Below are 18,656 nucleotides of genomic sequence, written 5' to 3'. Positions count from 1 at the left end.
AAATATGGTGAGATTATGTAAGGAGAGCATGCAGAAATTTAGAGTGATGGTAACAACCAGTGGATCGATGTTTTTCCGTTGAACCAAAATAGCCCTAATGGATCGACGTGAATGTATAGTAATAAGTGATGCAACAAGTGTACAACCTCTTTGCCGTAGCCGTGTTGACCTCAGCATCATTGGGATGGTCGCTGAAGCAGTTGAGGCAGAGGTGGCTGTCGGAGGTGTGGAGGAAGATCTGAGGAATCTGTAGACGGCGTCCAGGGCACTGCTTTGTTGTGACGGATCGTTCTGTCGTTGGAGCAGCTCTGGTGAGCCGTAAGGCGTTAAGGCTGAAGCAGCACAAGACAAACATCGTCAATCTCAAGTGGGATTCTAATAGCATCTCCAATAGATGATGTAAAATGGATGTAAAATTAACATCACCAAAAACCACCTGACTACAACAGATGAGGTAAAAACTGTTGACTCTGAACTTAACTATCGAAACTGAAATTTACTGTGGAATCTGAATGCTACTGTCGAAACTGAATGCAATGGTAGCAGAGAGGCACTTGACATGTAGTTTGGGGAGGGCCTGCAGTTCATCTTCAACCTGCACCCCCCTGAGCCGCCAGCCACCACCGGCCGAACCGCCGCCTCGCCGCCCCGAAACAACTCGCCACCGCCGCCCCGGCCAGCCCTCTAGGCCCCCCGCCCCCACCCTGAACCCTAAGATAGATAGTGGGGTACCTCTCCGGCGAGCCCCCGTCCCCGCTGCGGGTGGTTCTTCCTTAACTCCGGCGAGCCCCCCCAACCCCTGAAAATCGACTGACCCAAAAGTCGATTCAGTCAACTGAAGTGTGGCTTAATCGGAGCAGAGCAGCAGCACGAGCGAGGTGGAGAGCAGCAGCAGCAGTTGGGAGAGCGAGCGATCGAGCGAGAGCCGGAGCAGCAGCAGCAGATCCGGATGGTATGGACGCCGCTGCCTAAGGGGCCTCGCACTGGGGGAGAGCTGCCGTGGAGATGTCGCCCGCGGCGCTGGCTTCAAGGTAGCCGCTCCATGGGGGTTTGTGATGGAGCACCACCGGCGCCGGGAGGTCGAGTTAAGGAGAAGGTGCGATGCGATGAGTGTACAACCTCTTTGGTGGCGCCGAGTAGGCCTCGGCTTCGTCCGAGGAGTCGGTGAGGATGCTGCGGTTCCGATGGAGCAGGTTAAGGCGGCGCTGTGGGGATGGAGCAGCCGCGATAGACGAGGCGATCATCATAGCAGCTCCTTGGAGGTGGAGGACGGGGCGGCCGAACTAGCGGGATGGCGAGATGGACGACGGATCCTCATCCGGGGAGGTGGACGAGGGACGTCGAGCTGTTGCGCTGGATGACGTCGGAGGGGAAGAGGCTCCGGCTGGGCAGCGGTGACGTGGCGGACGGAGGAGGGTGGGGTTTCGTGGCTGGAGCGGACAGGTTATGGCAGCCTGGGATTTCCAATGGCGAAAAGGGGGCGATGGGAGGGGGTGAAGCATGACTTAGGAACGCGCTTGTCCAAAATGTAGGGTGTGTTACAAAAGTACCCCCTACCGATTTGAACTAGCGGCCCTTTTGGCTCAGGGTTAGAAGGGGGATTTCACGTGTCGGGATTTGGCAGCTGGAGGGATTTTTTGCGCGCGTTGTAATTTCGGGATAGCAAGGCGCGGATTGTGAAGGCGCCAGATTTGGGAGCACGATATCTGAATTTTCGGGATATAACAAGGCGCGGGTTGAATTTTAGGTACAAGCCTAACGTGTAGTAATATTGTACTTGTACGTACCAAATCAATTTGCACTTCCCTCAATCAAAAAGAAAACGAAAAAAATAAAACTATTCACACCACACAAAGAGAGAGTCTTGCCCCGTTTTACTATACAAATGCTATTCAAAGCTACTCCCTCCTTCCATCTATATAGGGCCTAATGCATTTTTCGATGATAACTTTGACCAAATATTAGAGCAATGATATATGACATGCAACTTACACAAAGCACACCGTTAAATTCGTCTGTGAAAGGTTCTTTCAATGATATAATTTTCACATTGTGCATGTCATGTACTATTAATCTTGTCAATAGTCAAAGGCGGTATTAAAAATCTCATTACACCCTATATAGATGGAAGGAGGGAGTATGAATCCATGTTTTGTCCGATTAAATTTTTTCGCTTGCTGTATAATGCATGTAACCTACTCATACCAACATTTTAGTGCATTCCAAATGTCTATACTACCGCTGCAATTCGAACTAAATTTGAATTCGTTTTTTCTATTTCAATAAGAATCTACAATCATGATTGTTGCCAACTTCAACCATCATAGTTTGCTTGCTATCCGCCAGATATAAATCAGACGGCCTATAATGCAGGATGGCAGGCACACCATCATCAACAACTCCGTTTTTTATAAGAGTAGAGATAAAACATATTAAATGTAGTATACCATGTTCATAACCACACCATGTGTATCACCGTTATATATATTCACACATCTGTCGGTTTGAAACACTATGATAAATTCTTCAAATATCCGAATTTTCTTTTTATAATGAAGTATATATGATCTCTATTCGTCTTTTACACCCACACAACCCTCTTATCTTTGTAGCTAGCGCTAACTTTCTCTTGTGCATGCACACGCCCGCATCCCTCTCACCCCCTCAGCATTCTCTAGCTCCATCGCGCAAATTCGTCTTTTCACTTTAGGTCGTTCACCCACGGTGTGTGTAGGCCCCCCAACTCCTTCTTTACGGCACACATTGATCGACATGCCTCTCTAGCCAGGTGTGCCTAGCACAAACACAAGCTTCCCCTCTTCTCTTGTCACCGTCCATGCCTCACTCCCACCACTCTTTTCATCGTTCCCATACTCGCACACTCCTCCCCCCCAATATAGTATGCCTCTCGTACCACCTCCTACATGCATCCCTCTCTCTCTATCCTTCTCCTCGTGCCTCATTTGCTTCTAACACACACATGCATGTATACCGATCGATCGCCCAACATATACCTAGATCGACTCTAACTACCCCCCATCGATCGACGTACCTCACAAGTTATGTCTCTCCTTTATCTTACAAAGGGCCATTGATCTTCCTATGTAGTTACGTCATGTATACCAGCCATTGTACCTCTATAGTTAATTGGGCCTCCCTCTTCCCCGACCACACACTGATAGTCGAGCGCTGCAGGTAGGCATCCATGCCACAGAGACAAACTGCACACGTCCCATCTCACGTTCCAGTAGGCCAACCACTCTATATCTTTGACGTGGGCACACACAAATTCGATGGCACTCTTTATCGATCGAGCGCGCGCACACACACACACATCATCCCTCTCTTTGATTCTATGGACACCTCAAGCCGATGATACCTCCACTCTCTTCTCGTGGACCGCCCCCTCTATATATATGTTATATCCAGGACTCTATTTCACACACATTGCATATGTTAATTTTTTTGATTGACCCCCCCAAAAAACTCTAAAGAACCCACACACTATATATCTCTAGGTTTGTATCTCTCTCACACAACCCCACGTAGGTGGTGTACGTATACAAGAAGAGAATAGGTGCACCGTGGACGTACTAACGCTTCGTGCCCAGCCACACCCGCGCGGGTACACAGTGGAGCTCATTTCTCCACAGAAGCTGAATTTGTTTTTGAAACATCAAGTGGCCAGAGACTCGAAAACTTATTTTCCCATTAGTGACTTGTCAGGGCGGTGGATTTTAGTTTGTACGATAATGCTGCATCCACCTAAAGTAACGAAAGTTCTTACGTAAACTTCCTAGTAATTCCCTCTTAGTAGGTGCAGCATTACTCCTAACATTTGTAATATCAGTTTGAAACTTGTAATATTGTCGTGTCCTATTCCTCACTCTGTGCATTTAAAAACCGAACCGAAAAACCATACCGAAGATAAACCGAACCAAACCAATTTTATGGTTTTTATGGTTTCTAGTTTCGGTATGGTCTGAACTTTTCATACCGATTTGAACTTGGTTTTTATGGTATATACCGGAAAACCGAACAGTTAACCGAATAAACCGAAGTAAAAAATAAATTTGTATTTCTTGAGATGAACAACCATACAAGTTGTCATTTTTCTTGTACATGAGTCAAATGCACTACTAAGCACGTAATTTTTTCTTGTAACATAGTCATTTTTCTATTTTTAAAATGCTAAGCACGTCCATAACCATCAACAAATGAATCAATGCATGCATATATACTTATATATATAGTCATATACTATTTGTGTAGAATAGTATGTGTTTTGAGTCATAAATTTGCTAATTATTATTACGTCATTTCCAAATTCGCGTCAACTTTGGTTTTTATGGTATATACCGAAACCCTACCAAAATAATTTGGTATATACCGAAACCGAACCGTATTTTAATTTCATACCATATTTACAGAAGTATTAATACCGTACAAACTGAAAAACCGTATAAATTGAACCATGTAAATCGAATAAACCGATCGCACAGGGTGACCTATTCCTGCGTTTTCAAAATCCTACGAATCAAACAGGTCCTAAGTTGGTGATGATGTTGTGCCTCCCATCTTTCAGCAATAGCCGTCGGATCTAGATCTGACGCATACAAACCAAGCTTCTCCATTTTTGCAAAAAGATGCCCGCACTTGTTCCCTATTTACAAACAACTCCTTGTCTCTCACAATCAGCCTCATCTCCTCCCCACCAAATCTAGGAGTAGAAGGCCGTGGAAGAATCTGGCATGATGGCCGCTGCCGGAGCCGTCCACCCCCAATCTTGGTGTTCCGTGCAATGCACGGGCATCTACGCACGGGAAATTATGTCAAACAGGGCTAGTTGTAAGCAGGCTAGCTCTACATCCATGATGATAGTGACTGCAGACGGTGAGGCTGACTATGGTATGCCGAACATGACGCCTATACTCAGGTGTCATCTCCGGCGCAGGGTCTTGTCACTTCACTGTGAGGAGCAGCACGTAATAATTTGACCAACGGATAGTACAGTGCTAGTACTCCTACTACTACATTGGTAGTACTACTACTAGTACTAGTAGCACCACCGTCTGGATTTAGGAGTACTACCACGTCCATCTGGATTTTAGTATTTGACTAGCAATATCTAGTAATGCATGTCACCAAAAATGTACTACTCCCTCTGTAAATAAATACATGGTGTTTTATTCCTATCGGCGAGAGAACTTAATGTTTTTGCTACTCCTAACTAGAGTACTAATATGATTACATGCAATGAACTAAACACTGCATGTCATGTTTGGTAGTCTCAAGTCATTGAAAGCATGCACGGCCCACATCTCTCATTGCTTGATATGTCATGAAATAAGAAACAAGGAGGGAGTTAATGCACCGTGCCTAAGTATTTTGGGATTATTTGGTTTTCGTAAGGTGACTTACACAACATTTTTGTTTACATGCATTAACATTTAATAGTTAAATCAAAGGTCAAAACTTGGCGCAAAATGCAAAGGGGACCAATAAACCAGTAAACATCAAACTTCTCTCGTTTGGCCCCAACTAGAGGTCCAGTGAGATGACTATACTGCACCGGCACGGAGGGGGACGCAACTTCATTGACTTACGGCAACTGCCTTTGGGTGAATGACATGTGGCCCCAGGGGGTGGCTGGCCCACCTATCATACAGCCAAAGGCAGGTGCAGTAGAGGGCCGAGGAGTAGTACGAAATCCTACGCACCTACGCACACTAACCAAGGGCTGAGTGATCACTCGAATCGCAAGATCAGTTGACTAGAAGCTACGCTAGAACCATGGAGGCGATGAGCGCGAGCATCAGCCGGCTGTGCCAGATGGTCCATGACGCCGGCCTGCGGCCCGGCACCGAGGAACGTCTCTAGGTAGTATTTCTTGAGGCCGCCAGGGTGAGGGGCCGCTTGGACGATAGCTTCGTCTCCTTGTTCGACGAGGTCCTCGTTGGTTTTCTCGACAAGTTCACCATCGTCAAGAAGCTTGCAGACGACTTTGACGTAAGCCTCCAGGCAACGCGCCCAGGCTCTGCGATGCCCGCCACCCTCAACGGCCACTATGGTAACAACCTCTTCGACGCACTGGTGGCCCTCCGACTTCCCGCCGTAGCGCCGGAGAATGTCCACCTCGAGGTCGCGCTCGCCGCACAACGCCTAGCGCAGCAAGACACCATCGACATAATCACCCACGTCTACGCGCAAATCGTCCACAAGGACTACTACATGCAAGAGGAGGACGATAGGACACTGGCCTTCTTGGAGCGCAGGGCAACCTTGGACGACACTGTTCAAAAGCACGTTGAGCTCGACGCCAACGCCGATGCTCCTCACACGTCGGTTGGTGACCCGGCGCACTAGGGCGTGAGGATGTCGTTGAACGTTGATGGATCCGTATGTATTTTTATCTTTCCATCAAATCCATGTAGTAGTATATGATACTACATTAATTATCTTACCTTTCGCATCAACTTCATAATTTTCGTACGTACTCCATGCATGAACGGCGCCAGAACCAAACTTCTCATTACTCTAGGCAAAATCTTTATTTTCTATCTATCGGTCGCGCCATGGAGCAAAACCAAATTTTACAAGTTACGAGTTCAAAAGGAAAAGCCTGCCGTGTTCGCGTCGCACCCCCCCACGGTTGGTCCGGCACGCCTCTCAAGTGGGAATGTGTGCGGTGTTGCATTTTCACTTACAAGTGGGACCACAGTTGAGCAAACCGACTATTGGCAAACCCCCACCCCGCCCACCGCGCGATGGCTGAGAAAACTGGAGGGAGAAGAGATGGCTGTAGCATGAACTCCAAGAAAATTGGTGTCGGATGGGACTCGTGTGGGTGGCGTGTGCCGTACTGCTAGACGTGAATGCTACTGAGTAATGCCCATGCCACCCCACTATATCGAGGTACGTAGAGCAAATTTCCTGCAGTCCGTGCTCAACCCTCCTCTATCTCTCTTCTTAGCCAGCCAACGGACGCGCGGAGCCCATCGTCTGTTTGCTCACATGCGGCCCCACATGTTAGTGAAAACGCAAGAGGACCCACTGAACCTGCACATCTTTCACCTCGACGTGCTGGTGATGAAAAACAAATCCAATAAAGATCTTCAGTGGCCGCTTTTGGAGTTACTCAAGAGTAGTAAGATTCTATTTACAGTTTAACCCAAGATGCACATCTCATGGTTTCAACTACCACTCTATTTTCATTCATGACACGACCTGGATGCTGGATGTCCCACGTGTCGGCAAATGGAGGAAGAACCCGACCAAATCTTCGGTTCTGCTCTTGGATGAGATTAGTGCACTTGTTGATACTCCTACTAGAATAGAGGCTAGACATGAGACTAGATGCGAGGAAGCAACATCTACTTCTTTACACTCGAAGAAGAAAGAAGCACGCAAGATCGAGCCTCCGCAGATCAACAATGAATGCATTGAGAAGGCACTAATCCAACTTACAGGAGTAGTAAAATGTATTCTTGTGGTTCTTGTTTTCTTTGGTCTTGCTTTTCTAGTCAAAATTATCGTTGGAGTTCGTGCAAAATGAAGGTGCATTTGGGGTCATGCGTTGGAGTTAGCCTTACAAGTGGGACCGCAGTTAAGGAAACTGACTATCGGCAAACCCCCACCTCGCCCGCCGCGCGATGGCTGAAGTTAGAGAAACAACGAGGTTGAAGAGATTGCTCTAGCACAGACTCCAAGAAATAATATGGTGTCAGATGGATGTCGTGGTGATGGCGTGTGCCGTACTCCTGGACGTGAATGCTTGTTCTGGCCCATGCCACCCTACTACTCCTACTACTTACTCCTACTAGTATATAGTATGCTAGTATCGAGGATTCGAGGTGCTGGTTACGTACAACGAACACATTAACATATGGCTACAGCAAAAACACAGGCCCGACGCGCGAAGCATGTGAAGCTAGTACAAATTTAGAGAAGCGACTCAAAAGCCATACAGAAATTTAGTAAGTTTATCACATGCATATCATTTTATTACATACAACATGTCATCAACCCACATTGACAATGAGGATACATTATAAATACTAAAGTTTTCACCACACAACAAATAACAAGCCATGAAATGAACTTCAACTCAACCATTCTGCGGCGCTGGAAATGCTTTCTTTGAACCACAAGTGATTCTCTGGGACGGGCCATCCATTGTCGATCTGGAGACCAACGCAGGACTGATTATCCAGGCTGAAGCGGCCTACTATATCAGCACCAGGGTAGGGAACCACCCAAATGTCCAAGGTATAGACACAGTTGCTTCTCATAAATGTGTCAACAGCAGTTGGATCGCCTTTCACCATCATCGGATAGTTTTGTCCAAGGAAGAGCGAGTTTTCTCCAAGACTATCAATTCTGTGCCAGGGAGAAGGAGTTGGCGCTAGCACACTAGTATCCATCCCGAATACCATGCAACGGGTGTTGGAATAGGTCCGGAGAGTGCGACCATGGGAGACACCTGCTTCCTTAGCAGTAACATCACCAGTGGGCTGTATACACACAAGAAGAGGTGATCCATCGGAATTAGTTGCCAGGCGCCACAGAGTATATGGGCGCTGCTTGTGATCATCACCATCGTCATCTCCCCCTTGGTTATAAATTTTTTAAAGTATAGGTGGTGGGATGTTCACAGGACCTTGGAAACACAAGAAGAAGGTTAATTAGTAGAGGGAAACTTGCTAACCCACATGCATGTGGATGAAACAATTATAATTATGGTGGAAGACAAACGTACCGAAACTACGAGGATACCATGCAAAAAGAGTGCCATGAGTGGTGGCGGCAAACACAAGGCCCTCATATTGAATTGCATCACAGTACTCATTCATGCACAGAAACTGATTTTTGAGCAATGTCCATCGAGTCAAACCACTAAGGATGGCAACAAGCTTGTCGAAGATAGCAACAACTTCATAGTTGTTGTAATTCCAAGAGCGGTTGAGAACTCGACAAATTGCTATCTTCCGTAGAAGACAATCACCATGATCGTATTTGAACACACGTACATTACTGGTGTGCTCAACCTCTGGGCAGTGTGCTGAGATTTTTGGAAGTGGAACCTAGTGACGAGTGTACACATTCACAAGTTCCCACTCGCAGTTGGACCCAATGTAAACAACCCAATCTCCATTTGCACCCGCCCAAGCCTTGCCCTCAAGCGATGGCATCTTAACATCATACGTATCATTATCAAGTGGCATCAACTGGCACAGGGCGGGGCCTCCGTCGTGCCGGCGCCAGTCATCAGGGTCACGGCGAAGAAGATAGGGGGATCAAACCGCTCCTTGACTCTTGGGTTCTTTGTAATGATGTTATTAGTTGAGTCGAGAATGGGCTTGAACGAACCTGCCATGCTAGCCGAGGTGATGATGTCGCACCGATCAATGAGTTCCTCCACCACGTCATCTTTCAGATCGGGGCAAGAATAACGGGGTCGTTTCCAGCCTGTTCCCTCCATGGAGAAGACGATCGAACAATGGCAGAAGAAAGGGTGAAGGGCTAAAGGAAAATGGAGGAGGGAGAGGAAGAGCGTGCGACAGCAGTTCCAAATCGAGAGGGAAAGGCGAAGAGTCGGTGGACGGTTGCGAGTTTGCCATGGTTCACAAAGAGGCGCCCCGGCCTACACGTCCGTTCGGAAATACTCCTACTACTCGCTGTCGTCTCACTGATATGTTGGAACGGGACCACATGTCAATGAAACATGGTGTGTAATTTCTCATGTAAAATTCGATCTGGCCGTGTTGGCCCGAGGTGCCGCATTAGTTATTGACCTTTATTTTTATAATGGCGTGCCGATCAGTTTTGAAGCACGACTAACTAGTACTGTATGTGGAGAGGATGACAGCAGGGACCCGCCAAGGTCATGGCAGTACCCAAGCAAGTGCCTCCTTATTTGAAGCCAATAAAAAATGGCTCCTCCTAGTGGATTTCTGACATCTGGGTCCCATGCCATTGTCAACGTAGTCAATAAACGAGAGAATTGCACAACGAGCGGTTGACACCAGGGACCCAGCAGCTCGCCCAGTTATTTTTGTTTTGGGTTAATTTGATAAATGCCACTCCAAATCTGGTGTATCCGAGAAATGCCAATGCAATTTCCAAACTTTGAAAAATGCCATTTCATGCCATTTCTAGTGGCATTTTTTGAAGTCTGGAGTGGCGTTTTTCAAAGTTTGCAAACTGCAGTGGCGTTTTTCAAAGTTTGCCAAAATTGCAGTGGCATTTTTCAAAGTTTGGAAATTGCAGCGGCATTTTTATGAATCACCATAATTGGAGTGGCATTTATATAATTTGTTTTTGAGACGGAAGCAGGGTGTCAACTGGGCTGTGCGGGACACTCTGTCCTGTCTAGACAACCTTTTCTTTTATGTTTACCACAGACCAGCCCAGTAGTTTTTTTTCTTTCTAAAAATGGCTAGCCCAGTTCTTTGGTGGTTTGTCAAGTAAGTCGCTTTATCAAGCCTGCTGGGCTGCAAATCTTTCAAGATGAGGAGAGCTTCATTCGGCTGGCCGAGAAAATGGCCTATCAGTAATGAGAAATGGGCTGTACATTTTTAAAACACATCAAACCGGCAATTATTTTCAAATATCTTTTTTTCATTTTGAGATTTTAAATTGCATTGATTTTTATGCGTGGACAATTTATTGGATTTTATATTGATATACATTTATTTTTAAAATCAGTCTGAATGTGACTCGAAATTTCGGGATTAAAAACAGTTCAGACCGCACCGACATATGCAAAATTTCGTATAATTTTTTAAATGTGGCCACAATATGGGCTGTAATGCTAACATAAAGAATATGGGCTCCAAAAAAATCCGTAAGAATTAGCAAATGGGCTGTAAATTATTTGAAATAATGGCATATGGGATGTATGCTATTTTCCACAGATTTGAGGCTTTCCACAGATGGCCTGTATACTGTTGGATGTCCATCCAATGGCCGTCGTGCTTCTTCAATCTCTGCTCTTCCTGCTCCAGTCGCTCAAACAAGCGCCAGCGGGACTGCCTACTCCCTCCTCCCCGCGGCCGGCTGTGCTGCCGCGCAGGCCTCACCGCCCCATCGTACTCCCATCGCTGGCCTAGCCATCCCTCTACTCACCCACACCTGCTGTTATTCTCCAGTGACGACAGACCAACCAGTAAACCCTCGTACAGTCGTACTCCCCTCCGCGTGGGAAACAAAAACAATGGCCGAGTCTTCCCTGCCTCCGTGTCGTTCCCTTCCTAGGCCTCGCCGTCGTCCACCGCCCTGGTGCTCTCGGCGTGGCATGGTCAGCGTGGTCAACGACCGACATGCATCTGAAGTGGACTGTACGTGGAGAGGCTGACAGCTGGGTCCATGGCCGCACGCAAGGAAATGCCTCCTTATTACGCGCAAAATAATGATTTCCTCCACCTGACATCTGGGACCCACCGAAACGGCCTCTGTATTTCACGAAAAAAACGTTACCGCCACTAATAGCTCGGACCCACCAGCTATATCTTCGCACGCAAGGATGTGCCTCCTTATTACACAGAAAAAAATGAATACTCCCCCTGCTAGCTGGGACCCAGTATAGTGGGCCTACTAAGTTGATGGGGACGAAGGGCTTTGTCGACTTAGTCAATATGCACGATTCTAGCTCGACTGACCGTACGATGTCCATCCAACGGCCGTAGTGCTTCTTCAACCTCTGGTCTTCTTGCTCCACCCGCCCAAAGCAGCGCCGGTCGTGCCGCCTGCTCCTGCCTCCCGTGGCCGGCTGTGCTGCCGTGGAGGCCTCACCGCCCCATACTACTCCCACCGCTGGCCAGGCCATCCCTCCACTCCACTCACCCACACCCCCTGTTATTCTGCGGCGACGGCAGCGCAGCCGAACCAGTGAACCCTCGTACTCCTCTCCGCGTGGGTATCCACTGCCGCGTCTTCCCCGGCTCCGCGTTGTCCCCTTCCTACGCCTCGCCGTCATCCACCGCCGTGGTGCTGTCGGCGCGGCATGGTCAATGTGGTCAACGACCGAATTACATCGGAAGAATAATGTATGTGGAGAGGCTGACAGCTGGGTACACGACAGCCGCAAGGAAGTGCCTCCTTATTACGCGGAAAATAATTATTCCTCCACCTCACAGCAGGGACCCACCGGACACCCACCAGTATATCACGAAAAAAACGTTTGCCCCTGACTGCTGGGACCCACCCGACGGGCCACCATATTTCGTGAAAAAAACGTTCCCCCTGCTGTCAGCTCGGTCCCACCGGAAGTGCCTCCTTATTACACACAAAAAAATGAATACCCCCTGCTAGCTGGGACCCACCTTAGTGGCAGGCTAACTTGTGGGCCTACTAAGTTGACGGGGACGGAGGGCTTTGTCAACTTAGTCAATATGCACGATTCTAGCTCCAGTGATAGTACAATGTCCATCCAACGGCCGTAGTGCTTCTTCAACCTCTGGTCTTCTTGCTCCAGCCGCCCAAACCAGCGCCGGTCGTGCCTCGTGCTCCTGCCTCCCATGGCCGGCTGCGATGCGGCGGAGGCCTCACCGCCCCCTACTACTCCCACCGCTGGCCAGTCCATCCCTCTACTCACCCACACCCCCTATTATTCTGCGGCAACGGCAGCCTCACACCGCAGTGAACGAGTGAACCATCGTACTCCTCTACGCGTGGGCATCCACTGTCGCGTCTTCCCCGGCTCCGCATCGTCCCCTTCCTGGCCTCACCATCGTCCACCGCCCTGGTGTTCTCGGCGCGGCATGGTCAACGTGGTCAAGGAACGGCTTCCGTCGGACGTGGACTGTACGTGGAGAGGCTAACAACTGGGTCCACGGCCGTAGCAAGGAAGTGCCTCCTTATTACGTGCAAAATAATTATTCCTCCACCTGACAGCGGGGACCCACTGGACGGGCCACCAGTATTTTGCGAAAAAAATCTTTCCCCCCTGACTGCTGGGACCCAACGGACGGGCCACCGTATTTCGTGAAAAAAACATCCCCCTCGTTGTCAGCTCGGACCCACCAGAAGCGCCTCCTTATTACGCACAAAAAATGAATACTCCCCCGGCTAACTGGGACCCACCTTGCTGGGAGGCTGACTTGTGGGCCTACTAAGTTGACGGGGACGAATGGCTTTGTCAACTTAGTCAATATGAACGATTCTAGCTCCAGTGACCGTACGATGTCCATCCAACGGCCGTAGTGCTTCTTCAACCTCTGGTCTTCTTGCTCCAGCCGCCCAAAGCAGTGCTGGTCGTGCCGCATGCTCCTGCCTCCCATGGCCGGCTGTGCTGCCGCAGAGGCCTCACCGCCCCTACTATTCCCACCGCTGGCCAGGCCCTGTGGCGACGACAGCCTCACACCGCAGCCGAACCAGTGATCCCTCGTAGTCCTCTCCGCTCGGGCTTCCATTGCTGCGTCGTCCCCTTCCTAGGCCTCACCGCCGTCCGCCGCCGTGGTGCTCTCTGCGTGGCGTGGTCAACGTGGTCAAGGAACGACTTCCATCGGAAGAGTACTGTACGTGGAGAGGCTGACAGCTGGGTCCACGGCCACAGCCTAGTTTTTTTTTGTGATTTGCCAAGTAAGTCGCTTTGTCAGGCTTGTTGGGATGCAAATCTTTCAAGACGAGGAGACCTTTCATTCGGCTGGCCGAGAAAATTGCCCATCAGTAATGAGAACTAGGTTGTACATTTTTAAAACACATCAAACCGGCAATTAGTTTCAAATATCTTTTTTTTTCATTTCAAGAATTTAAATTACATTAATTTTTATGCGTGGAGAATTTGTTGGATTTCATATTGATATACATTTATTTTAAAATCAGTTTGAATGTGAGTCGAAATTTTGAGATTAAAAACAGTTCAGACCGCACCGAAATATGCAAAATTTCGTATAATTTTTAACCGTTGCCACAATATGGGTTGTAATGCTAACAAAAAGAATATGGGCTCCAAAAAAAACCTTACGAATTAGCAAATGGGTTGTAAATTATTAGAAATAATGGCAGATGGGCTGTATGCTGTTTTCCACAGATTTGAGGCTTTCCTAAAAAAAGGTTGACGCACAAGCACTGACTATTGGTGTCCATCCAACGGCCGTCGTGCTTCTTCAATCTCTGCTCTTCCTGCTCCAGCCGCTCAAACAAGCGCCGGCGGGACTGCCTGCTCCCTCCTCCTCGCGGCCGGCTGTGCTGCCGCGTAGGCCTCACCGCCCGACCGTACTCCCATCGCTGGCCTAGCCATCCCTCTACTCACCCAGACCTGTTGTTATTCTCCGGCGACGGAACACGACTAGTAAACCCTCGTACAGTCGTACTCCCCTCTGCGTGGGAAACAACTGCCGAGCCTTCCCTGCCTCTGTGTCGTCCCCTTCCTAGGCCTCGCCGTCGTCCACCGCCCTGGTGCTCTCGGCGCGGCGTGGTCAACATGGTCAAGGAACGACTTCCATCGGACGTGGAATGTACGTGGAGAGGCTGACAACTGGGTCCACGGCCGCAGCAAGGAAGTGCCTCCTTATTACGCGGAAAATAATGATTCCTCAACCTGACAGCTGGGACCCACCGGACGGGCCACTGTATTTCGCGAAAAAAGCGTTTCCCCATTGACTGCTGGGACCCACCAGCTACATCTTTGCACGCAAGGAAGTGCGTTCGAAAAAAAACGATTCGCCCCCTGACTGCTGGGACCCACCAGCTACATCTTCGCAGGCAAGGAAGTGCCTGACAGTCGGGACCCACCCGGTCGAACGTGTACGTACATATATACTGGTCGATGTAGAGGTGCACACGTGTCGTAGTAGAGGCGCGCACGTAGCATGTACACGTACGTACAGCGGCCAGGGTGCAAGAAAGAAAATACGGCCACGTATGTGTACATACGGGCAGGGTCTCAAACGCCTACTCGCGCATACGTACGGCCAGGGCTCGTGTACATGGCTGGGTCGGAATGGAGAAACAGCATCGTCATCGTGTTCATGGGGAGGCAACGAAATGAGTCGTGTTCATGGGGAGGCAACGGAATGCGTCGTGTTCATGGGGAGGCAACGGAATGCGTCGTGTTCATCGGGAGAGCTTGGATGGAACATGCGATGGAAACGAGGCCTGGCGTATCGCAGAATGGAGGAAACGGCCTTGTGTTCGACCGGCCACGTTCGAAACGGGATCCTGTTGATCAGGAGGGGTCTGGCGTACCGCAAAACGGAGGAAACGGACCTCCTACGGTCGAAACGGGGGTCCTGTTGATCGGGAGGGGTGTGGCGTACCGCAAAACGGACAAAACGGACTTGTGTTGGAGCGCTACGGTCGAAACAGGGGTCCTGTTCATCGGGAGGGGTGTGGCGTACCGCAAAATGGGACTCCACGGGATACTGTTCATCTCCACCGTCGACCCCCTCCAGCCTCCACGAGCTACTGTTCATCCACCGTCGACCTCCTCCAGCCTCCACCTGTGACTGTTCATCCACGGGCTCCTGTTCATCCAGCCTCCACCGCGCGCTACTCCACCGGCTACTGTTCAACCAGCCTTCTCCACGGGCTCCTGTTCAACCACCCCTCCACGGGCTACTGTTCATCCTGCCCTCCACCGTCTATTGTTCATCCTGCCCTCCACGGGGTCCTGTTCATCCAGCCCCAACCGGCTCGATCAATCGGGGTCCTGTTCATCCAGAGGCAACACCACGGGGTCCTGTTCATCCACCCCCACTGGGAACTATTCATCCAACCCCCCCTGCAATGCTCACTATTCATCCAGAGGCAGCATCGATCGGCTTCAGTTAGTAGCAGTAGCGAAGGAATCGCTTGATCGGGTTCAGTTAACAGCCATCGATCGATCGCTCGGGTTCAGTAACGCGTAGCCTGCAGTGCAATCGCTCGGGTTCAGTTAGAGCCCAACACCTCGCTCGGGTTCAGTTAGAGCCAACGCCTCGCACACACGCGCGTACGTGTATGAGAGAAACGCGCATCGCTCGGCCCCCGACCTCCCAGCGTAACCGGGAACTCCCCGAAATTTTCCTCCCCCTCGCTTCTACCACGGTTTTTTCCGTCATGGACGGCCCAAAGAATGTCATGCAGCTGCGTCTCCGGCCCGCCCAGGACGAGAAGCCCATTTTCTGTCATGATTTTTTGTCATATAAGTAGGAGCCCACCACATCTATGATGATACTGGGTTTTGTCACAATTATCGTCATAGAAGTGTCATATGTATGACAATTTTTTTTTCGTTTGGCCCAAAATGTCACGGATGTGTCTTTTTTTAGTGAAAGGAAGCAAGACTAGGACTCCACTTGTAATAGAGTAATCCTAATCCTAATAGGACTAGTCATATAATCCGCCCCTTCAACATATATAAGGAGGTGCAGGGCACCCCAAGGGGGACAGGTTCCACAGGTGAGACAAGTTAGGTTTAGACATACAACTCAAAGAGCTCTCGATATAGAGCGCCTTTGTAATCATGATCATCATCATCAATATCATTGAAGCAGGATGTAGGCTTTTACCTCCATCGTGAGGGGCCGAACCTGGGTAAAACCTTGCATCTCTCGATTCCGACCAACCCTTCAGGCTACTACATAAATGCGTTGGCCTCACGACTAAGTCCTCACAATAGGACATCTGCCGTGACAATTCCACGACAGATTCGATCTTCTTTCGAGCGGGATTTCAGGCAAGATGACCATTACCTTGTATATCAGTACTATCTTTGCTTGCTAGTTGTCTCCATGCTATTTCTATGTCTCGCTACCTACCACTTATTTTTCTTCCTCCCAAATTGCCATGATAAGCCTCTAACCTCCACCATCCTAGCAAACTGTTGTTTGGCTATGCTACCTGATAACCCAGAAGTATAGGGGATCAATTGTAGCCTTTCTCGATAAGTAAGAGTGTAGAACCCCACAAGGAGCTAAAGGTAGAACAAATATTCCCTCAAGTTCTATCAACCACCGATACAACTCTATGCACACTAGCACTCGCTTTGCCTAGAACAAGTATGAAACTAGAAGTACTTTGTAGGTGTAAAGGGATTGGTTTGCAAGATAATAAAGAACACGAAAATAAAATCTAGGGGCTGTTTAGATAAAGAAACAATTAAGTTAGTTTTAGTAGAGATATTTTTGTCACAGGAAAGTTATTTGTCCCTAGGCAATCGATAACTAGACTGTAATCATTATTGCAATTTTATATAAGGGAGAGGCATGAGCTAATATACTTTCTCTACTCGGATCATATGCATTTATGGTTGGAACTCTAGCAAGCATCCGTAACTACTAAAGATCATTAAGGTAAACCCAACCATAGCATTAAGTATCAAGTCCTCTTTATTCCCATACGTAACAACTGACTTACTCGGGTTTGTGTTTCAGACACTCACGCAACTCACTATAAGTGAATCATGAACATATTGCAACATCCTACAGCGGGAATCCCTCACGCTTGTGCGACATGGAGGGCACCATCGGATAACACCAAAATAAAACATACAACTCAAACCAATCATGATCATCAATCAACCCATATGACAAAATGAATCTACTCAAACATCATAAGATAGCCACACATCATTGGATAATAATATATAGAGTTGAGAACCATGTTTATGTAGATATTACAGCGGGGAGAAGAGGTGTTACACCGCTGCATAGAGGGGTAGAAAGTTGGTGTTGACAGTAGCGAGGTTGTTGGTGTAGATCGCCACCACGATCCTTGCCCCAGCAGCACTCCGGCGCCACCAGGAGAGAGGGGGAGAGAGCCCCCTTCTTATTCTTATTCCTTGAGCTCCCTCCTAGATGGGAGGAGGGTTTACCCTTTGGTCCATGGCCTCCATGGCAGCGAAGGGGCGGTAGCCCCTCCGAGATTGGATCTATCTCTTTGTTTCTCTTGTGTTTCACATTCCTGTTTTCTGGCCTTTCACCATTTCTTATATTCCTAGAGATCCGTAACTCCGATTGGGCTGAAATTTTAACACAATTTTCTTACACATATTATCTTTCCTCCAGCGAAAGAAGGGAACCAACCTCCTTACGGGGGCCACACAAGCCTGCTGGCCGCGCCCAGGGTAGGGGCACACCCTTCAAACTTGTGGGCCTCTCGGGCATTGTCTCAGGTTCATTCCTTTTCCCCATAATCATAAATATTCCAAAATAAATCTCCATATTTTTTTATTGCATTGGACTTCGGTTAATATGGATTTTCTGCGAAACAAAAAATATGCAACAAACAGGAACTGACATTGGGACTGGATTAACATGTTAGTCCCAAAAAAATATAAAATGTTGGTGCACAAAAGGAGGGGTCCTATTTTGTACCCCTCTACTTGTGCGCGGGCAGTTGGAACCGCGCGTACAACCACACCTAGTGGGGCAGAGGAAGGAAGTGAAGCCACAAGACCACCAGAACAACGCCAAGCCAGAAACACGAAGAGCAGAGGGGCGAGGTGGACTCCCTCGGCAAGGCCCTTGCCGGGGCGGCCTCTGCAGCCCCGGCAAGAACCTTGCCGGGGCAATTTGCCCGACACCAGCAGAGCCTCCCCCTTGAGCCCAAGAGTTCCAACACCATCAACCACTTTGGAACCGAGGCTCGGGAGGCACCTCCATGGTGGCATGCAAATCTTTGTGGAGACCAGAAGCACACAAGACTAGATGATGACCAGAAGACAACGATCC

Source organism: Triticum urartu, chromosome 5A (assembly GCF_056163025.1).
Source record: "Triticum urartu cultivar PI428250 chromosome 5A, HENAU_Tu73, whole genome shotgun sequence".
Lineage (NCBI taxonomy): Eukaryota > Viridiplantae > Streptophyta > Magnoliopsida > Poales > Poaceae > Triticum > Triticum urartu.
Note: the sequence above shows the minus strand (reverse complement) of the source record.